The sequence below is a fragment of the Phyllostomus hastatus genome, unplaced genomic scaffold (genome assembly GCF_019186645.2).
Source record: "Phyllostomus hastatus isolate PE091 unplaced genomic scaffold, TTU_PhHast_1.1 phas_contig_34, whole genome shotgun sequence".
Taxonomy (NCBI): domain Eukaryota; kingdom Metazoa; phylum Chordata; class Mammalia; order Chiroptera; family Phyllostomidae; genus Phyllostomus; species Phyllostomus hastatus.
In genome coordinates this window covers 64609508-64634024 of record NW_025333857.1, presented here as the reverse complement: position 1 = coordinate 64634024, position 24517 = coordinate 64609508, and positions in this window count along the sequence as shown.

Below are 24517 nucleotides of genomic sequence, written 5' to 3'. Positions count from 1 at the left end.
CATCAGTTGCATTTAAGTATAGTTACTTTTAAAAAATTTTAGGAACATAAATACATAGGCAAAAAGTAAAAAAAAAAATTCTTGGCATGATGAGTTCGAGGAATGTATGTTAGTTTATTTCATTATTATTAGTAGTAGTAATCATCAATTATTTTAGATAAAAAGAATCTTATGCCTTATGCCAGTGCCTATAATGTTCTTTAGAACATTAATCCTATTGGTAGCTAATGAAGAGGCTCATTGACTATATCATCTTTATCTAAATCTGAGTAGTGCTCTGAAATTATAGAAAAACATTCCCACTAGCCCTGGCCAAGGGGGTTATGGGTATGATAGAGGTTTGAGTAGAGAACTCAAGATCAAAAAGGGCTACTGGGCCTCTCAGTGGTCTAGACCCAAGCCCTAAAGGGGACCTCCAAACAGAACAGTTTTCTCTTTGAGTGGGCACAGCTTCTCACATCTGCTTTTCTTTATACATGCCACCTTCTCTGCCTCTGGATGAATAGGACCGAATTGTACTTCTCTGTCTTGGGAGCAACCGTAGCTCCCCAACATGTACCAGCACTATTGAAGAAAAACTGCCAATCTGACTGAGTCCCAGTTTTCAACCTTTAGGGCAGGGAATCTGATCTCCAAAGCTTGAAACAGGAAATGTGCATGTCTGAGCAACCTGAGAGTGGAGGGCATAGTGGAAAGTTTTCAGGGAAAATTAGCTTTCTGGGGGGAAAAAAGTGTTTTTGCTGAGTTGTTGGTGAGCTGTTTATATATTAAAGACCTCAAAGCATCTAGACACAAGAAGAAATCTGTTCAGCTTTGTTTAATTCAGCTTTTATCAAACTTATTTTACTCAGAGACTTTTGTTAACATCAGAACATATGACGGAGCTTTATGTGATTCACGGTTCATGTGGGATCTCAGAGCCAAGTGGAAAGACAGAGAAACATTAAATATAGACAGTATAATGATCAATGGTTCTCCACAGGCCCATTTCACAAGTGAGGGGAACTGAGACTCAGAGAAATGAAGATTTCCAAGGTCACATAGCTAAGTGGTGGCAAACTCGTACCCAGTTCTCTGAGTCCTCACTTTAGTTCAATTCTTTCACATGCTGCTGTTTCCCAAGGACTGCCATTGTTGAGATATTAGCAGATAATCTATGAAGCTGGCTACCACCTGAACCCCAAACACATTAAGCCCTCAGGGATTGGCAAGTTGAGATTGAATTTTTAAAGGGAGCCAATGGAAAAAAAATCACATTTGATTCACTTGGCTGGGACACAGCTCTTCTACAAAATGAAGGGCGCCTGGAGAATGCACCCAGTATGATGCTGTCCCTCACTGCAAGGTCCTTCAGCTACTCTATTCATTAAAAGACTTCTAATTTCTGTGAGACAAGTTGGTAGCAATTATCAATCACCAGCGACCTTTTCTTGGATGGATTCAGGGATGAGACAGTGAGAAGTACTAAAATGTGGCTGAACTCACCATCCAAACCTCCTCTTTCTCCCAATCAGCCCACCCCCACAGATAAACAATTCAATATCCTGGCTTCTTAATTTTGTTGTGAGTTTTGATCATAAATCTTTAAATAACCACTCTCTAAGATCAGCCAATAAAAGGCAATTAGATGTTCCATTTGCGGCCAAAGTAGAGCTATTTTGCAGGATTTGGCTGTTTAGCAGGAGACATTTTGAGATATAAGATTAAGATAAGAATGAAATTAATCTTTGCATGCTCAATTACCTCATGTGATGCTTTGCCTGGCTCCTGCCACCTTCAACTTTTCTTTACTCTGTTGAGGGATTTGGCGCTCATACATACATTCTTGGCCACAAGCAGAGGGCTGGGACCAATCTTTGTCAAGGGTTCAAGAACATTAGTTCAGTCATTTGGAAGACTAAACATAAAGTTGGTTTTACTAAGATCTAGCTCTAATAAGCCTTGCTTTTAGTAAATGGGGTTTTACCTTATTTTTTCTGAATGTGTACCCATCTCATATTTCCATTTTAGTAATTCCATTATATTTTTGCTTTTAGATACCTTAGTACAAGGTTGTACAACATTCCAGGTAGCAGTGTGGTTATGGCATTGGAATAAGACAGCTGGCTTTGAACTGCATACTAATACTTGCTAGATTTGTGGCCTTGGGCAAGTTACCTAACCTAACCTAGCTGAGTTTTCTTTTTTGAAAAATGGGGTTGATTATTTCCACCTTAGAGAAACTCAAAATAGATGCTGTATATAAAGCACTTGGTGTTCTCTATATTTTTAAAAATAATTATTCATTTTAGTATTATCTTAGGTCTTTCAATCTGGATTTCGTTTATTCTTCAGTTCTTCTTGCTCCTCCTCATCCCACTCCACCCATTCTTTAGTGCACTTGCTTACCAACTCAACCTAGATCTCTTGGATAACAAAAAGCCATAGAGCTTCTAAAAATGGGTTTATTTTTTTCTCCATAATCAGTGAGATTTGCCTTCAACTTCCTCTCAGTGGGATGATTCTGTATCTGCTCACTCCTAAGTATGTCTAATTTTCCAACCTTAAAACCTTTCATTCCGGTCTCTCTATCAAGCACTTGGCTTCTATTCTCAGTCTTGATGTTGGATATGCACCACACAAACCATATGTTGTCGTCTGAGTATATGGAAATCGGTTGTCTCACAAAATATATACCAAGTTTTAAGAAAATAGAATTAATACACATAACATTTATATTATCTGTGATGTATCTGCAGTTATATATTTAAATCAGGTAATTTATATCTTCTATTAAAGTTACTTAGCAAATAAATTATTTGGAAGATTCTCCCATAATGGGATCAGGGAAGGGACATTATACAAGTCACTTCAATAAGGCTTTGAAATAAACAATGGACAGGCAAAGTATCTTAGGTCAGGAAGTCCAAGATCAAGGTGCCCAGAGATGCTGTGTCTGGTGAGGAACAGCTTTCTGGTTCATAGCCAGCAATCTTTTTGCTGTAACCTTATGTGATTGATGGAGGAAGGGATCTTTCTAGGGTCTTTTTATAAGGGCAATCATTCCATGAGGATTCTGCCCTCATGACCTAACCACCACCCAAAGATCTCACCTTTAAATTACCATTACATTACAGATTTTTGAATTTTTTCAAAAATTATGTACGAATTTTGGAGGGACATAAATATTCAGTCTATAGCAGTGTAGAAATAGTTAATCTCAAAAAGGTGGCTTTTAAATACAATATAACCACTTATTGGGCATAGAGAGAGAGAGGGACATGGTATGAAGAATTATGTTCAATCTTATACCAATGGGATTTGAGGAATGGGGGAATAGAAAAGATAATCATTAACTAATTACAGGTTGTAAGAAAAAAAACTGGCTCAAGATTTTAACCCAGAAGCTCCTGATGAGGAGATAAATTTGACATTATGGAGGACAGTATCATGCCATGAAGACATCAGTCTACAAAAGAAGACTGATACACACCTGGTATTGAACTAAGTGCTAGAACTACGATGAGGAGTCAGTATTGGAGTCCATCTTCAGAAAGCCCACAGTCTAACGAGTCTAATGAGGAGGACAAAAAGTAAGTTGAAATTGGAGTAAATGTAGAGGAATCAGGGAAATAAGAGAAATGCCCACTGGTAGTAAAGAGTAGGAAACATATCTGGCCACATGGAAGAGTACTTGAGAGAGGACAGATGTCATTGAAGGAAAACAATGAAGGATCAATGGCAGTCTTCGTAAGATAGAGGATAGATACTCCAAGAAGAGGGAATAATTTTGAGTATAAAGGAAACTTCAGGGAGGATAATAAAACAAAAATTTATTAGTCCAATTTTCACTAATTTACAAAAGGCTCTATTGTTTCCAGAGCTTTATTAAAATTATATGAAACCAGCTTTTAGGTTAATGCTTTGGAAGCCATCCAAGATGTGGTATAGGTTGAAAATATCAATTGCCTCAATAAATGTTAGGGGGAGAAACAATAGGTTATTAGAGAAACCAGGTATATTTTGGAGTATGAACTAAACTCTTAAAATGTACATAAAAAGATAGACACACAATTTTGTAAGTTATTTGTCAGTGTGCCTTGTGGATAATGCCTGGAAGATTATAGAAAGATTGGATGCCATCACAATATAGAGGTTGGTCTCCTTTCACTCTTGGAAAAACTAGTCACTTATGGCTCCTACGATAAATTCTTAATCACCAACTTGAGAATGTAACTTCTGAGTCATTGAATATTATTTCTTAACATACATCAAGTATTTGATTCAACATTGGGGAATGCTTGGATGCAAGCCTGAAGCCTGTGAAAATCTATTCTAATAATAGGAATCCTTAAAGAATAATATGGCTTTTATCCTTACCATTTCCCTTGTGTTGGTCTTTCAGTACCACCCTGACCTTCCCTTTGATCAATCAAATGATTGAGACTAGAGCAAAACTGTGCCCCCTGCCAAGTTTGAACTCTCAGCAAGACTTGACACAGTGATTCATCACTCCTCCCTCCTTGACACACTCTTCACTTCCAGAAACGTCATACTCTCCTGGATTCTTCCACGTTCACTGACTACTTACACCTTCCCATTCTTTTTCGCTAGCTACTCTTTATTGGACCAACTACTTAATGTCAATGTACTTCCAGGTTTAGTATCGAACTTCTTTTTGGTATCAAATGACTCCCTTGATAATCTCCCTCCATGGTTTTTTTTTATATCATCTATACATCATGACTCTCAAACTTTTTCATTTATTCCTGAACATCAGATTCATGTATACGAATGCCTAATCAACATTTCCCTTGATTTATGAATAGTCACCACAAACACGAAAACCTCAAATTACACTCTTGATTTACTCCTTTTCTACTTCCAAGACTCTTCTGCTGGAAGCTTTACTCATCCAGTTAATGGTAACTCTATCCATACTTTCTCAGGTCAAAAATTTTGAAATCATTTTGACTCTTACCTTTTTTTCAACCCCCATTTCCAGTTTGGTAGATAATTCTGTTGTTCTTACATCTGAAATACATCCAGAATTTTATAATTTTTCATCACCTCCACTGCTGCCATTGTGATCCAAGCTACCATTACCTCACACCTGGACTATTCCAGGAGCTTCCTAACTACTCGCCTGCCTTTCTTCCCTTACCATTCTTTCCCTGATCAGTTCTGAACACAGACTCTAGGTTAATCCTCTTAAAATGCTATTCAGATAATGTAACTCATCTGCTCAAATCCTTCTAACAACTGAATTTCCTTGTCACTAAGGGAGCAGTGGTCTACAAGTTAATCTCTTCACCTGAGATTTAAACTTCTCTAATCTCAACTCATTTTCTTCACCAGCCACAATGGCCTTCTTGATGTTCCCTAAACATTCTGTCTCAGTGAGGGATAGACATTACTAAACTAATTATATAAGCATATAACTAATTTTAAACTATGGTAAGCAAATTAGTTAAAATTATGGGTAGCCATGAGTAGTCTGAGGGTGAAGTGGGGTCATGAAAAAGACACAATCATAAGGAACTTTTGGGGAAAGAGAAATTCTTCCAGGTGGAGGTGAACAGCAATACAAATCACCTGAGATTGGATGGTGAGGCTGTGGCATCTTGGCTCATTGAGTAACTGAAAGGCCAATGTTGCTAGAGTAAAGAGAACAAAGGGAAGACAAGGCTACATATGTAATAGGATCTAGATGTAAATATCTAGAGAAATGGGGAAGTTTTGAGATGGGAAAGATTGGATTTCCCCAAATTTAATAATGTACACAAGTATCTAGGTCACTTAGGTTTTCCGATATGAAGTCCCATAAACAGGATGAGTAAGCAGCTACACAGTGTAAGTAGCTAAAATGAGAAACTGTTTTGGAACACTAATTTTATCTAATTCAAAACTTCCCCAGATGGCATTCCAAGTCAGTACATACCTTGGTATTTGTTAACATTGCCATCATATACACACATATCTTAACTTGTGTCTTTTACTTTTATAGACTCTCAACTTAAAAAGATTTACCTTTCATTGTTTTCCAGAAAGCTCTCCTAGTGTTGGAGGGGTTTTTTTCTTTTTTTTTTTTTAATGAGTTCAATCTTAGTTCAGTCTGAGTTTTCAGCTGTAGTTCAAGTCAGATCTTGATTTGCCTGAGCCTGTTTCTCTTCCCTGGGATGTATCAGTCTTGCCTAGATACATTCTTTAGATGAAATAGAGTTGATAGTTTCAATTTCACAAGAACTCATATTAGAAGCTATTTCTCTTTTAAATAATAATGGCATTCCAGGCAAGCTAGTCAGGTGGCTAAGTTTCATAAAGCTATGAACAGTAGGCGAGTACTGGAATTGATTCAAATGTTTAATTATTCGATGAGAGAAGGTTGTCTGGAGGTTTCACACAAGAAGAGACTTTATTGATTTTTATTATTCAAGGAAGGTAATAATTTCAATATAAAAAACAAGGACCAACTCTTCTGTTAAGCAATAATGACAAAATGTTTGTCAAAATAATGCTAGCAACTGAGAAAGCAAAAGGTCCAAAGAGCCCCTCTGCTTTATTTCATGTCATCAATCTTGCAGTCGCCAGACCTGCAGGGAATGTCACAATAATGTAGGTTGCACTGAAGATATGTTTGAAGTTGAGAAAAGATACACCAATTTCTTTTGTATTTATGTCAGTATCAGACTAATGTCTTTGATGGAGTGCACTGTAATAACAAGCCCAGTAGCCAGACATCAGCCTCTCTGCTGAAGGAGTCTGGTGGTCATTTAGCATAGGTAGATAATGACCAGATGAGGTCCAACGTAACTAGGTCAGAGAGTACAAAAAGATTAATATATTTCATATGCTGTGAGGGAACAAAAGAAAATGGAATTTACAGAGGGATTAGACTAGATGAAAGATGAAGCCATAATGTAACAAATAATCTGAAGTACTCAGAACCGTCATCGTATAAAGAAAAGGGCATTTGCTAAATTAAATTTAGAATACCTAAGTGTTAGGCCTATTCCTATTCCAAAATAGTAACATATGTTGCGGAAAAGTGTTTTGTCTTTCTGGGCTTCAGTTTCTGCAACGGTAAAGTGGAGCTAATTTTATATATCAGGGTGGGGCAAAGTAGGTTTACAGTTGTTCATATGGAAAATAACACAATAATAAATAATGGCACAAGAATAAACTCTGTGTTTTGTGTACTCACAACTGTAAACCTCACCCATTCTTATATATGAAATTCTGAAACCCTCACCCAGATCTATGATTCTATAAAGATCATTGAGAAAATGATAGGAGGGCTGGGGGCTGTGACTACCATTAGCTAGAGGGAAATTGGAAGAGGGAATGAAAAAGAAACATAAGTATAGTATTCCCCAGCCACATGGGGAGAAAGAAGTAGAATGAGTGGGTCAGAAGGGTGAATGTGAGGATGAATGTGGTTTTTAGAGGAAGAACCAACTGGGACTTCTTTCTTAAAAATATTGTTCCAAGACTATAGCCAGTTAGGCTAGACTCGGGAATTCCAGGATTATGTTAGTAAGTACACAGCCCCAACAGTGAATTTCAAAATTGACCTTACCTAGTTTTACCAGAATTTTGGCTGATGTGAACCTTGGTGGGACGTGGCTAAGAGCCTGAAGAAAATGCCTCGGCAGGATGGTTGTCATTGAGCTTTTCCCTTAGGAATTATGGTTCTTCCTCAAAATACTAATCAGCTGTAAATTGCCTAGTTTTCATATCCCCCATATTTATGGAATATCCAACAGAGAACAATATACCAAGCCCTAATCACACGTAATTCTGAAATATAGGTATTAACATCTTCACTTCATGCATGGATATGTGAACTGCTAAGGAATTAAGCATGTGACAGAGCTGAAATTCCAATGCAAACACCTTGAAATAAACCCATGGCTCCTTCCAGAACTAGGCAGGGGCTACCTCTAAAGTCTTTGTTCCTTCTTAATGGTCTGTACCCACTAGGGAATGCTCTGGACTGTCTGGATCGCTGGCTACTTCAGGCATGCAATCAGGGTGTCTTCGGTGAAAGACATATGAATCTGCATCCGAATATAGCTGAGGTCATAGAAAAACATGGAACTATGTGGGAACTGGGGAACTATATCTTACACTGTACTGATTGATTTCTTAAATAATTTTTCCTGAGCGAACTTTCCTGTGAAGGTTGTAGGAAAGTGATAGTGGAAAAACCCACAAAGGAGACTTTCTTAATAATAAAGGGAGGGCATGCGTTAATGATCCTCAGTGCAGGTAAGGCAGTGGGACTGCAAGAGAGGTGAGATATAGGTCATACAGGGTAAAGATGATTGAATTGAACAGAGTGGTTGATTGGATATGGGAAAATGGGGGAGAGGGAAAAGTCTTCAAGGACATTTGGACTTGGAAATCGGGGCAGAGAGGACTTACAAACAGGAGGAATTCAGTGGTATAGAGAGAGCTCCTTTCCTTTACTACCCAGCCTGGCTTACTCAGCTGTAGATGCTAAGGAACTAGTGTTCCAGGCACCGAAGGATGCATGTCATTAATTTTCACCTTTTATGAATAAGCTCCACTCCAGGCCACCCTCAAAACCTCTTTGAACCCAGAGAGTTACCTGAAAGCCTCCATTTCCTTTACGTGTTTAATAATGTGAGCAAAGGAGGTTGTCCATTAACACTTGGGTTGTGTCTATACCTGTCAGCATGAAATAGAGGTTGGCAATTATCCCGGAAATGTTTTTCTAGACAATCAGCCTAAGAAAGTAGATCCTTAAATTTTATTTAAGTCATTGGAGTAAAACAAGATTTTAACTCAGATGATTTAAACCCTTATAGCCCATTTAAGAATGCATTCCCCCTCCCATTGTTTAGTTTTCTTTATATTATAAGAGATAATGCCTTCTGTTGGGGCTTTCTCAGACTACTTTCTAAGAATATCAATCCTTGATCGCTTGAAACCAGGCAAGTGTGGACAAGTGTAGTCACTTCCCCAAGGTTTCTGAGGACGTCCCTGGACTCCCAAGATCTTTACTTCCCTTCAAACTGACTAGAATCCCCTCTGCTTAATTTTGATATATTACACAAGAAAAGCACCCAGCCCTGTTCACACCTCATTATTCTTAAAAATGGCAATGCAACAAAACAAAACAAAAAATTAATAAACACAGACCACAGTATGGTGATGACCAGAGGGAAAGGAGGGGTGAGGGAGGTAGAAGAAGGTAAAAGGAGGATACGTGGTGACGGAAGGAGACTTGACTGGGAGTGGTGAACACACAGTACATTATACAGATGATGTATGATAGAATTATACACTTGAAACCTGTATAAGTTTATTAACCAATGTCACTCCAATAAATCCAATAAATTTTTTTTAAAAGATAAAAAGAGTGACGACACCCAAGAGTTGGAAAAAATCTCCCATTATCATTAGACATTGCTATGACATCGAGGCTTATAGTAGGTAATGATTTAAAGAAAGGAGAAAGAAACAAAAAAAAATCGTAACAATATGGGCTCATGTGCTTTGGAAGCATGGAAACAGTCTCAATTATTAAACTGTCAAGTTGTCAGGACAGAGACAAACTCAAGCTGGAGCTGAATCCCTCTGTGGCCCTCACCCAGGCAGTCGGGAACACAGAAGGAACTGGGGACAAAGGGGGTTTCAAAATTCAGATGCCTCCTGTCCTGAGTGTGCGTCTCTCTCCTAATTCCCCAAGAGGCCAATAGCTAGTCTGTCTATTTGAGTCATTGGTATATTTACTTCCGCTGAGCCCAGTCCTGAGGAAGAAGAAGAACAGAACAAGATCAGAAGCGTGTTCTGGGAAAGAAGTGAAAAGGAAGACATTATGGTAGCATAGAATGTTTTAAAATATATATTTTATTTTTGTCCACTTCTATGAAATAAGAAAAGCAGTATTTATTTACATGCACATGAGTTCATGACATATAGCCCCAATTTATACTCTCATACCACGTGTTGTAAAATTGCACTTTGAAAGCTTTGCAAACTAATGACTAGCCACAGCATGTGGCTTATATGAGGCCACAAAGCATTCAATCTTCTAAGTATGAGGGGGGACACAAAACACAGAATTTATTTATTAAAAAAAATTTACAGCTATTCTTACATGTTTAAACTTCAGTCACCCTCAAAGTACTCTCCATTCGATGCAATACACCTACTGAGACATTTTTTTCCACTGCTCAAAACAGTTTTAGAACTCGTTGATTTTGATGCCTTTTAGTGTTCCTGCCATTTTTTGTTTCACCTCTTCCACATTGGCAAAATGTTTCCCTTTGGAGACTTAGTTCATTGGGGAAACAAAAAAAGCCCCTTGGGGAGAGATAAGGTGAATAGGGAGGGTGGGGGATGAGGGTCATCCCCCCACCCCAATCAACAGTTTGGTCAAAAACTGCTGAACATTCAGCATGGTGTGCGCAGGTGTGCTTGTAAATCACCCATTGTGAAATGGGCAAATGTGTCGAAACAGTTTTCAAAAAAAGTCACGGAAGTCAAACACAGCCTCTCACAACAGTGCCAGCAGGTACACTGATACAGATGGGATCGTAGAACACTCACTTACCAGGGGGAACCTTGTACTACAAGGGATCTGCCCTCTGGAGGATAATTCCAGTTTTGGGGATCCCCCTCATATTCATATAGATATAAATAGATATGTATGCATATATATGCATATATATTTACATATATATGCAAATATATAGGCATTCATATATATATGGTATTGCATGTGTGTAGATACAGATCTATGGATAGGTGCTTACATATATAGAGAGATATTTATATACTAATATACTGTACAGTAGAATCTTCAGGGAATAGAACAGAGCTCCATCCCTTTATTTCTTCCATGGCAGTGTTCCCCACTGCAGTGTTTGTGATTCAGAAGACTTTTTTCTGTGTGTTAGGGATTGGAATGCATGTATATCTGAAACATTATCTTGAGTTCCTGGAAAACCTTCTCCTCCACAACAAATAAGAGAAAAAGGAAGGATAGGGAAGAGATGTAATTTGATTTTCAGAATGACACCGAGATCTTGGCAATGTGGTCTTTGTACGTTGTTTAAACCTACCATAAATAATCCTTTCTTTGACCCTTCTCCTGTTTCACCTCTTGGAATGACCTCCTTTCTTTGCCTGATCAATTGCTAAACCCAAAATGAACGAATGACTGAATGAATCAGTTAATGTTGTGAAATTAGTTGCCAGATTTAAAGGTCATGTCTCAAGTGACTAACAAAAACAACATACAAACTCATGGTTTGGCACTGAAGTTTTCTATTTTTTAATTTATTTTTTAAATATATCTTACTGATTATGCTATTACAGTTGCCCTATTTTTTCCTTCCCTTTATTTCCCTCCACCCTGCACCCCCAACAAGAATTCCCCCACCTTAGTTTGTGTCCGTGGGTCCTACATATCCGTTCTTTGGCTTCTCCATTTCCTATACTATTCTTAACCGTCCCTTGCCTATTTTGTACTTATCATTTATGCTTCTTATTCCCTGTACCTTTTCCTCCATTCTCCTCCTTCCCCCTCCCCACCTATAGCCCTCAGGAACAGAATCACAGAAATGGCAATGAAGTTGTTTAAAAATTTGACAAAGCTATTTCAGAATGAAAGTCACAATGTCTGCTTTTTTTTTTCTGAGCATGCCCTATGTTAGCACAGCATACATGTGGTTACATTTCTCATTTCTTATGAACATTCATTCAACACACGATCCTTGAATTTTGAAGCTGGAAAAGCATTAGTGAGTTTATGTTTGGGTATGTGATTTTCTATACTTCTTTCCACATTTCTCATAAAAATAGATTTGCACCAGGATAATCAGATCATCTCCCTTTTTATTCTTGATGGTTTGCTGCATGTGGCTTTTCATCTTTGTGTTATTATTCATCTGTGGAAACGCAATCACTTGTCTTGTGTTATTGCCAAGATGTATTCAAGAAAGTTTGATCAAGTAAAAGAGAGAATGCAGCCTCAACTATGAGGATAATTTTTCCCACTAAAATTGGTCAGTTTTCTTTTTCCTTTTTCCAGTTTTATTGAGATATAATTGACATATAATATTGTGTAAGATAATGTTTCCCATGAAAATGGGTCATCTTCCTTTTTTCTTTTTTTCAGTTTTATTAAAATATAATTGGCATATAACATTGTATAAGATTAAGTTGTACAACACAATAATTTAATATATGTATATATTGCAAAATGAGGGCCACAATAAGGTTAGTTAACACATTGGTCTTCTCAAATGATTACATTGTGTGTGTGTGTGTGTATGAACTTTTAAGATCTTTCGAATATACAATACAGTGTTGTTAACTATGGTCACCAGGTTGTACATGACAGAATTATCCATTTTATAAGTGGGAGTTTGTGCCCTTTGACAAACATCTTCCCACTTCCTCCACCCCGCGCCCCCACCTAATCCCTACCCAGGCAACCACGAATCTGTTCTCTGTTTCTTTGAATTTATTTTATTTTTTTTGAGAGGGTTTTTTAAAAAAAATATAGGGTTCAAGTGTACAATTCTAAATATATCATCTGTATATTATATTGTGTATTCTTTTTTTATCCCACATGTAAGTGAGATCAAACAATATTTTGTCTGTCTTTGTCTCTTATTTCACTTAGCTTAATGCCCTCAAGGTCCATCTTTGTTGTTGCAAATGGCAGGATTTACTTTCTTCAATGGCTGAATAATATCCCACCATAGAAAAAGGAAGTAAATAATTTTTATATCACATTTTCTTCATCCATTTATCTGTCAATGGACACTTAGTGTTTTCCATATCTTGGTCATTGTGATAATGCTGCAGTGAACATGAGAGTGGAGTTATCTCTCTGAGTTATTAATTGCATTTTCTTTGGATGTATACCTGGATGTAAAATTGTTGGATCATATGATAGGTCTATCTTTTCTGTGTGTGATAACCTCCATCCTGTTTTCTGTAGTGGTTGCACCAGTTTACATTCCCGCCAATAATGTTCTCTTTTCTTCACATCCTTGCTAACTTTTGTTATGTCTTGTCGTTTTGATAATAGCCATTCTAATTGGTATGAAGTGAGATTTCATTGTGGTTTTCATTGGCATTTCCTGATGATTAGGGATATTGAACATCTTCATATGTACCAACTGACCATTTGAATATTTTTGGGGGGTATAACCAGTCTGGTCCTTTGTTCACTTTTAAATCAGATGATGATGATCATGATGATTGAGTTGTATGAGTTTCTTATATATTTTGCATATTAACCCCTTATCACATGTATGACTTGCAAATATTTTCTTCCATTTTGTTGAGAGAGATAATCAGTAATAGCATATGAATGAATGAATGAATGAATGAATGGCATAATCTAAGCAAAATAGAATGTAGATAGCTGTAACAGAGCATTCCAATGATTAAGGTATCTGAAGCATATTTCAAAAGCCCCATTCCTGGAAGACATAAAACAATCTTGAATAAATTAGAGAATGGATTGCAAACTGGTTGTCCACTAGCTGCATCCAGACCACTGCGGCCTGCATATTGCTCTGAAAGTTGAGATGTTTCAAGTCAAACTTCAATTGTTGGGTTTTCTTGAAACTCCAGCAATATTGAGCCTACATACCCTTGACTTAGGGTAACAATCACCTAGATAAGAATATACTCATTCCTTTAGATAGGGCCTCCTTGTTTGTCAATATCCTTATTCAACCTGATAATTCTTTACATTACTTATGTGATTCTTGGAAGTTTCTGAGTTCTTAACCATTGGCTTTGGAATATACCTTTTAGGAATTAGTAGGATATTTGAATGTATCACAGTGTGTTATATATATATTATGTGCAGGAGGTAAAAATGTATGTATCACAGTGTGTTATATATATTATGTGCAGGAGGTAAAAATTATTAAGATGCATGATTCTGTCATGAAATTCAGATCCCAGCAGGATAGACTGCATGATTTAACAAAAGAATGAAATATAAACTTGTTCAGTAAGAATTAGTTGAAAGTGCTATGGAAACACAGAGAAGAGAGAAATTAGTTTTTCTTTGGAAGGAGAAGGAAAAATAGTGTAAGTAGCTCTTGAACTAGATTTTAAGAAGAAACAGATTTTTATAAGTTGTAGATTTGAACGATGTTCCAGGGAGAAAATAACAAACATAATGCATAAATAAAAATAAATAACATTATAGAAACATATATACTGTAAATAGTGTGTATAGGTATGAAAAGAATATAGCCTGTTGAGATGGAAATGGTGACTGACTGACTAATAACACTGAGTGAAAACTGAGGAGAAGGAGTTATAATAAATCAGTCAATAAATGACAATGAAACAAAGACTTCAAAGATCCTTAAATGTCATAGTAGGTCATTTTGACATTAGTCTATGAGCAGTGATAGCCGCTGGAAGGACTGCAGGGTGATTTCGTTGATTTAAATAATGCACTGTAAAGATTTGGCTTTTGGAAATGAATGATGAAGGAGGTAAGAGTAATCATGACTTGTACCGAGGTTAGTGATGATGAAGACAGAGAATACAGATTTAATAGTCATTTCTGAATTCAACTAAATATAAATAAACTCAATATAATATTTGTTAATTGTATCACATTGGTCAGGAATCATGGTGGATATTTGCACTAGAATTCTGGACAAGACCTATGTCATATACACCGTCATGTTGCCGAGACTCTGGTATGAAACTGAATAGAACCAGTGGGAATATTTGAGACTGGAAAGTAAGAAAGGTAAAATAAAGAATAAAGAAACTTATTTTAAAAAATAAATATGACTTATGTCTTTTTAACCACTCAAAACTATGTCTCTCTCTAACTCTATAGTTGCCCCAATTGAGATGTAAGATAAAATTAATGAAATATTGCATATTTTGTTTACTGGTCCCAAGACTTGACTAAAAATGCAGTCTCAAATGTCTCTTGTGATTGGTCCTAGCACTTTTGTTCAGTTCACTCTTTTTGCTACAATTTTCCTTGCTTCCAACTTTTAGCTCCAAATAGAAAAGCTTGTGAATATGATATAACCATATATGACTTTTCATGGCAATATTTTATGGTCTGGCCTTATAATAATGCAATGTTTTTCAAAAACTGATGCCTTAGGTCTCAGAATAGTAGCACCTTGTTGTGCTTTTAGAACTTTTGCTGTTTGTAGGCAGGAAATGTACTGAGGAATAAATAAAAAGGAGAAAATAAAGTTTTACATTTTCATCAGTAATCACTTTTAACCTGAATGTTCTTGTTAGTTTACCAGACAGATGTCTCAAATCCCTGCCCTTGTAGTGTCTTCCTTGCTACTTCTTTGTTGAGGAAGAAAAGCTTTAGAAAAAGGAGGGCAGGATACGTGGGATGAAAGCTTCCACACTGTCAGCAAATTCAATACTTTTTGTTGTGCCCAGAGCTTTGTGGATGATAAATAAATGAAATGGCAGTGACTCATTATCACCTGGGCATGGGGTGGATTGGGTATCAGGAACCTTTCAGGTCTATGATCCCGTGAAGCCACATTCTCTCTGTAGGTGGCAGTTTCCTCATCTGTACATTGAGGAAGGGGGCTGGATCATGGAAAGGGCAGTTCCAAGCTCACGTATAAGAATAATTCAAGAGTCATCATATGGCATAGAAAGGTTAGATCCTTTTCCCAAATAGGATCAGGAAGTCCCAAGCCATTGTTTTATTGAATAACAGAAGACCCTTCTCTCCAAAAGATACTATTAAGAAACAACTCATAGATACAGTAAACAAATTGATGATTGCTAGGTGGGAGGGAGGTTGGAGGCTGGGTACAAGAGATGAAGGGGTTAAGAGGTACAAATTGGCTGCTCCAATTTACATGGAGCTGTAAAGTACAACACAAGGAATAGAGTCAATATTATTGTCATAACTATGGATGGTGTCGGGGGCACTAGACTTATCTGGGTATCACTTCATAAGTTATATAAATGTGTAACCACTATGCTATACATCTGAAACTAATACAAAGTAATATTGAATGTCAACTGTAATAAAAAATAAAAAATAAAAATCAAAAGACATCATTACCTGTTTAAAATTGCTCTTGCCTCTAGTTTACAGCAATCACTTTTCTTCTTTCAAAATGTATACATCCTTGGAATTACTGGAAGGAGTCATTAGCTATTCTCACTTTAATTAAGTTTTCTTACGATTAGTGTTGTAAAGTTCAAGGATTTCTGTCTCCATAACTTGCCTCAGTCTTATCATTTTTAAGACAGTTAATAACACTATTTGTTGTGAAGATGGAGTGGGTTAATTTATGAAAATGTCCAGAACAGTACTTGATACTGTATAATTGTTTGCTGTTATAGTTGTCATCTTGGGGCATGAAATTCCAACAGCATAGGTAGGTGCTCTGAAATGTGCCAGTGCCCCGTAATCACTTGAGGTGCATGGCTGAGAGTGGTGGTCAGTGATGGGGCTGAGTACTGAAAGGTCAGATTGCTGGCAGTCAAACTCGGTTTGAAAGGGGATCCTGGGAGATGGTGAAGACTGGATAAAATAAATACAAGACATGCAAAAGACATGGAATGAAATATGGTTAAGTGAAATCAATGTCAAATTTGGAAGAACATCTGACATACCTGTCTTCCACTGTGCTCCAACTGACCACATAGGCATGACCAGGAATGGACAGCCAGAACCTGAAGGTCAGCAAGGGCTGAAGGTCAGCAGAGGTTGTCTTGAGGTGGGCCATTGGGCCCTAACTTAAAATGTTCTGCCTACTCAGAGTCTATGTCTTTTTTTTTTAGAGAGGGAAGGGAGGGAGAAAGAGAGAGAGAGAGAAACATCGATGTGCAGTTGCTGGGAGGCTGTGGCCTGAAACCCAGGCATGTGCCCTGACTGGGAATCGAACCTGTGATGCCTTGGTTTGCAGCCCACGCTCAATCCACTGAGCTACACCAGCCAGGGCAGAGTCTATGTCTTCTTAATCAACTTTAGGTTCTTCTTCTCTAACATGAAAACCCCTGACTACTATAGATAATGTGAACCCTTTCTCCCTTTTAAAACTTCAAAGCACACCCAGTAGAACAAAATCTGATACAAATGCATTGCCTTTGTCTTTCATGCAAATGCCTTCTCCAGTGAAGAACAGGTATAGTTTGAGAACTGGATTTGGGTACAGTTACATATTTACCAACTAAGATGCACAAATATTAAGGAATTGACACATGTCATCCAGTTGATAATTGCAGAGTTTGGCTTTAAATCCAGATGTCTGACACAACAATCCTTTCTGCCTTTTAGAGAGTATCTGTACTGTTTGCAAAAGTCACCTTATGGTTAGACTAAACTTGGGCGTTGTTAGTTAGAAACATAAACTCTTGACTTGGACCTGGTGAGTCAGAATTTTTGTAATAGACCTGGTCACCTATTATGAGTACAAGCATTTCCAGGTAGTTCTTAATATCAAAGAAGTTTGGAAACACTGGTTGAGGGGATAGGGAAGAAAAGAATAATGGTTATCCATTCATCGATCTACATTCATTTCCAAATAAGCAAATGTTGGAAAGTAGACATGTTTAAATAATGGTAGGAAATATAATAAACTACTCCTGGGTGATATACTGGAACACATATGTCCCAGACAGTCTCGGAAGGCTATCAGCTCAGCAGACATTGGGGGATCTCTGTGTTATGATCAGCCAGGTCCAGGAGACACAACTCTCTGTGGAGGTTCGAGGCTTTGGGCATCAGGGATACAACAGAAATAATGCTTCCAGAGAAGAGAGGATAAAAAACTGCCCTGAGGTAATTTTCCAGGCTGATGATGGGGGTGGGTGGGAGGGGAGGAAGTCATTTTTAGGCCAATAATTCCCACTGCACAGCTGCTGTGAGATGTGTGAATCACTGAGCACATTTCAAGGAATAGCTGTCATGTGTCACTAACTGATTTTCACTGCAGATGGGCCCCAGGGTAGTTGGGATCTATTTTGGGGAGGCCACAAGCAGTGAGAGCCTGCTGGTTTCACTGTAAGGAAATCTCACCCACCCTTGAAAATATGGGGAAATAAAACCTTAAGTCCAAACACATTTTCCTCTTAGTATGATTCACATTTTCTGTATTTCTTCTCTTCCATTCCCCATTCTCACCCTCTCTTTTCTCTGTGTTCTTTTCTTAGGCAATATCAACATTTTTCTGTCTCCTGAGTATGTGGGCAAAGCATGAGACTTGAAGCTTTCCATCTACCCATAAGGAAGAGAGTAAAACAAGAGTTAGTACATATATTGTATGTTTTTGTCAGTCCAGTACCATAAAAATCCTCTCAGGTGCAATTATTTCTCTTTTTCTCCCTTTGCCAGCTGGACGTTGCTACCCAGGGATACCTTAGAAAACTGCTAGTGAAGTTGGCGGATTCTTCCTTACCCATGATCCCTGTCGTAGGCAGAATACTGATACTTCTTTCCTTTGCCCTCAAAGGTGTCTGTGTCCTAATCCCTGGAGCCTGTGAGTATGTTACCTTCGATGGCAAAGGAACTTCACAGATGTGGTTGGATTAAGGATCTTGAGAAGGAGAGATGATCCTGGATTATCTGAGTGAGCCCATTGTAACCACGAGGGTCCTTTCAAGAGGGAAGGGAGTCAGGGGAGGAGAAAGAGATGCGACAGCTGAACCAGACAGGAGTTGGGGTGCCGCAGGTCTGTGAGCCCAGGAATGCAGACAGCTTCTAGAAACTAGCAATGTCAGGGAAACATTCTCCCCCAGACTCCCTGGGAGGAATGCAGACTTGTTAATGCAGTTTGGACTTTTGACCCCTGGAACTGTGAATTCAAAAACAAATGTGTGTTGCTTTGAGATATCCCATTTGTAGTAATTTGCAGCAATAGGAAACTTACACAGTGCTACTGACTGGGCACACACATACCAGACCATTATGTGAATAAGAAATAAACTTGTATTGTGTTAATCCACAGGAATGTTGGTGTGTTATTTTTAAAAGTGGGTAGTGTCATTGTAAATATTATAGACTTATGCTATCACACTTCATGGTATCCCAAGAAGTTATATGGTCACCAAGTTGGAAGTTACTGATTCTGTCTCCACCCATCTCTACCTCCATCCTCTATTTCACAGGTGGCAAACACAAGGCCCACAGGCTGAATTCGGCCCTCCACCTTGTTTTATCTGGTTGGCACCTTGTTTCTACCTGGCGGCAGCGCTGAGGTCTCACTTAACTGTTAAGGAATAATTACATTTATACAGTCCTAAAATTACATTCGGCCCTCTGAAGGCAACCGTGAAGCTGATGTGGCCTCCGGTGAAAATAAGTGTGGCACTCTTGCTCTATTTTCTTCTCACTTTCTCATAGTCTCAAGTTCAATTTACTTCTGTGTCCTCTTCCAATGCCTTTTGTGACTATGTGAGGCTTGGAATAATGAGTTTTGCCAAAGTCTTGAAACAGTTATGCATTTTTCCATGCAAAATAAATAAAGTGGATAAATATGGTAAAACAAATGGAGCATCTCAACAAGGAATTACCAAAAAGATCATTTTAAAATGCAATTATCTACAGTGCATCTGTTCAAGCACCCTCACTGCCATTTTTCTCTCTAAATTTCGACTTTTCCTTCTGGTGGCCCAATTTTATAAGACTTTTGAATGGGTTTCATTGGGTTGGAGTTTCCGATAAGACAATTGAAATTGTTTATATGGCAATATTATCTTTTTAAGGTTTCCTGATTCTTTATGAATATGACAATAGTTGGGCTCACTAAAGCAGGCATTTTCAAAGGGCTTTACAGTGGTTCCTACCCACCCTTTCCTGCCTTATTCTTCTCTTCTCTTCCACAGGCATCTGTGCTAGTCAAGGCAGTTTGGAAGCAACATACAGCAAGGCTCCATGCAACAGCAGAGTTGCAAGCTGTGGAGAGCCAAAGCACCAGAGTCCCCGAGGAACTGCTTGGAGCTGAGCTTCCTGATGCAGACCCCACATATGAATATTTGTGCGAGTGAGAACTAAATTTTTAGTGGACCAAGTCATCACATTTTGGAGTTATTTTAGTAGTTGTCCTGCTTTTTCCTGCACAGGTGGGGAAAAATGCATAGAGGATTGTTTGTATGGTCGTTTGTTGTTGTGACCCAGAGGATCATCACAGTAAAGTGATTTGTCCGAGGCCATGTATGCCACAGTGGCCAATTCAAGAGTTTGCCTTGACTCCAGTCAGGCCCTTCACGTGCATCCCTCAGGCAGCCATTTCCAATCCCTCCCTTCTCCAGTTTTGGAGTCGGAGGTAGGCTCCCTACCCCTGCAGCAGCCAGGAAGCTGTCTTCAAGCCTCTCCCATAGCACTTTCTGTTGCATTGATTTCCTAGGAGATTTATGGCATTGACCTGATCTCAATGAAGAAACTAAATCCAATTCACTGAGGAATTACAAGCCTGTCTGATCAATAATCTATTTATCTCCTTCACTTTGCCATCTTTAGACACTCCAAACTTGATGTGGGAAATAGAAAGCATTTAAAACATATCATTATGTAGCCTCAGAAAAGGTCTCCAACATTTCTGAAGAGTTGCAGTTGCCTTTGAGGAAATACTGCCCCAGTTTGGGTGATAAAGATCACTCTCTGGTCCCCATCCAACTATCTAGCCTGAGCTCATTGATAAAAATAAAGTGTCAGGATAATAGGAACTATAATTGCAGTGTTTTCCAGCCCAGCAAGATCCTAAATGGGATGTTCAGACCAGTGCTGGGAGCCTGGTGTTAAAGTCATCTAATTGAATGGAAGCATATCCAAAGGAACACAACCCAAGCAATAAAAGAAGTAAAATATTTTGAAATATAAAAAAAATATTTGAAGAAGTTGGATATTCTGTTGGTGTAGAAAAACCAATGAAACTTGAAAGACAACCTTAAAGAATCAAAAGCTGGTACCTGGGAAAAGAAGCTTTTTTGATACAGATCAAGACGGCAGGCATAGAGTACACTCAGACACATCAGCTAGGAGAGTTTAGTTTGATATCAAAACAACCTTTCTTATGCCTGTACCTCTCATAAAATAAAAGTCCCTTTCCTGGAGGTAGCTATCTTGAGGCCATAGAAGAAATCTGAAGCAAACAGTGACGCCTCACTAGTGGACTGTGGATCTGAAATGGGAAGTAGTAAAACCAGGGCGAGAATGACAAATGTAGATTCTATCCTGCACATTGATTCAGACATCTAATCCATAGGACCTGTCGCTACCTCCTCATTTACATCGGCTCATTTGTCCTTGCTCTTTTCTTTCTGATTTTTGGATTTATGGCTACATACTGTTGCTTTGAGACTGACTTTTAACCTCTGAAGAAGGGTAATGCTTGAGATCTCTCTTTTGGGCTCCCTTGGTCTGTGATTGTTGGTTCTGTTTTCTCCCATATCTGTATGTGTGTGTGTATGTGTGTGTCTATATGATCATGTGCACATGTGGTTTAAATTATTGGCTAAAATTCTCTCTGTTCCCTTCTCCTCAAAATTAATGTAAACCAATGGCTTAGAGGATACAGAAATACTTGATGCTTTTTTATTATCAATTAGTTGCATTTCAAGAGAGTTATACACAGGAAACTGAACATCAAATAAAACTAAGAAAAAAATTGAAGCAATTGTCCATGCTATATTTACTTTAACACGGGCCTTCTGTAGGGCCATTTTGAAGCTCACAGGGTTCCTCCTCATTGTGAGCCAACTGCTGGATCTTTAAACCTTACCATGACTGGCTTCATGGTGCAGGAACTTAAGCTATGGCCAGCCCATTTATGTGGCCTTGCTGAAAATGAGCACAATTTAGTGCAGAAGCCTCCCCAAGGTATTTCCTACCTTTTTAATTTACATTAGTAGCACAAAGTTGGGAGGGCAGCAGAAGATATGAGCATGAAAAAGAACAACAGTTTTGTACACAGTAATTTTGGTCAGTTGTAAATATGGTCTTATGTGTCTCTTGCAATCTGAAAAATTTCTGCTTCTTTCCGATGAGAAAGAATAAAAAAAGGTAGATAAAAAGATGTAAATGCTTCCTTCTCTGGCTTCTCCCCACCCCCTCATGCTTTATACAGAATAGGCATTCTGTGCTTGTTGAGTAAATAATTGAATGAACAAACGTGGATAAATTACAGCTATGGAGAAAGCTTGGATCACATTATCTTGAAAGTGCTGCTCAAATTGAAAATTTTTATTTTTCTGTGAGTCTACTGTCTGACTTTTCAGAAATGTGTCACAAGTTGCTTAAATACAAATAAAAGGTCAAAAAGTGAATGCCCACAAGTACTTAAATTACTAATGTGTACCATACGCTGCATTAACTATCTTCTCATTTTGCCTTACTAAAAGCCCTTTGAAATTTGTATCAATGCCCATGTTTCACTCATGAAAGGAACAAGGCTCAAAGAGGCAGAGCCTTGCCCAAGACTCGGCAATAGATAACACCAAACACAAAATCTGAGTCACAATTTTCTGATTCCATGTGACTGTTTTACCCACTGTAGAATCCTCTGTGGTCACCACGACTGAGCAACACACACATCCCCACATAGCTGTGCTTCCTCCATCAGGAAAATGTTATTGAGTTAGCTCTGATGATGACAGCATTTGTGCTTCTAGAAGCTATAAGCTCAATTTCTTCAGGTTCAAATTGATAGTTCTACTTTTCCTGCTGAAAATGTCTAGACGATACAAGGACTGCCAGTGCCTTGAAATACATCAAAAGCCATAAAACCCAATACTGTATAGGTCTAGAAGGTTCAGAGTGTGATTCACAGTCAGTAATAACAATAGCTGGGACTTATTCACTGAGCATTCCCCACCTGCAGGCACCTCCCCCACAACTTTTATAACAGTCATCGCATACGATGCTCAGGACAAGCCCATAAGGGTGCCACTGCCACTCTCTCTGTTTTGCAGGTGAAGATACCAAAGCTCTCTGCAGTATTACCATCTTCATTTCACCGAGGCTGGGGGTGGGTGAGTCACTTATTCAAGGTCAGAGCCAGAACTCAAAGTCATGTCTTCTGATCCTTACTCTTACAACTGTTTCTACCCAGGTGCAGTAATAAATAGTAGGATCAGGCTATTTGTTGCATCTTGTGTCCTCTGCCTCTCCTCGTGGAGTGACACAATCTATTCAAGGGTATACAGGTAATACACACTGTGTGCTCTCAGGGGTCAAAGAGAGTGGATACAGACCTAAAAAGTGCAGAGGTGTAAGCCTGACAATAGTTCTGGGCTCAGATCCCAGCTCCAATTTATCATCTGCAAAACTTTCAAAAATGCCACTTCCAGTCTTTTTTATTTATTTATTTATTTTTAATTTTATTGTTGTTCAAGTACAGTTGTCTGACTTTTGCCCCCACCACTCCCTTCTACCCTGGCCATCCCCACCTCCCTCCCCTGATTCCACTCCCTCCTTGGTTTTGTCCACGTGTCCTTTATAATTGTTCTTGGAACCCCTTCCCCTCTTTCCCCTCATTATCCCCTCCCACCCCCCCTCTGGTTACTGTCAGATTGTTCTTAATTTCAATGTCTCTGGTTATATTTTGCCTGATTGTTTCTTTTGTTGATTAGGTTCCACTTAAAGGTGAGATCCTATGGTATTTGTCTTTCTCCACCTGGCTTACTTCACTTAGCATAGTGCTTTCAGGCTTCAAGCCTCAGTTTTCTCATTTGAAATTTAAGGATAATAATTTTTTCCTCATTTGTCAGTTCATTCTAAGAATTAAATCATTTACTCAGTTGAACACAAAGTGTTCAAAACAGAATTGGTCACTAGTCTAATAGGTGAGAAGATAATCCACAAGCATGTAGAGAGAACTGAAAATGTTTTTAAACAGTTGATATGAGCTACCACATACTTTGAAGAGGAGGAATGGCTCGTATTGAGCTTAAATGTTATTGAAACGTTTTAGTCCTCCAAGTATACTCTCAGGTAGCTCTTCCACCCTCTCTTAGGTAAGGAAACCACAGTCAGATATAGAAAATGGCATGCTTCATCTTTTGTTGCAAACTAGTGAACTTGGGAACTTCAGTTCTCTTCTGCTTGGTTCTGGTTTGGTATAATTGTGATCAGTGGAGACACTGTGGGCCTTAAAAAGATGCAAAATCCCCTGAGCACAGGGGTATGTGACTCCACATAAGGACAGGCCAGACATAGAAAGACTCACATTTAATGTGTTCTTTTCTACTATTTTTTTCCTACCTCCATTTTCTACATAGATGAAAAAGACAGTATTTTCTGAGCAACCAATGTATGCCAAGAGAATCATTTGTATTATATCATTTAATTCTCAAAGCATCTCTGTGAGGTGGGTATTCTCTCCATTTTAAAAATAAAATGTAAGGCCCAGCTCTAGTAAAGTACCTGGCTAAGATTGCACCATAATTAACTTTCAGAGCCCAAGTTCTGTCTCTCTAAAATTCATGCTATTTTATTTTTTTCTGATTCATTATCTCCACCGTACTATAGAGTCTGCTGGAATTTTCCATGGCACCTGCTGCTTTCCTATGCCAC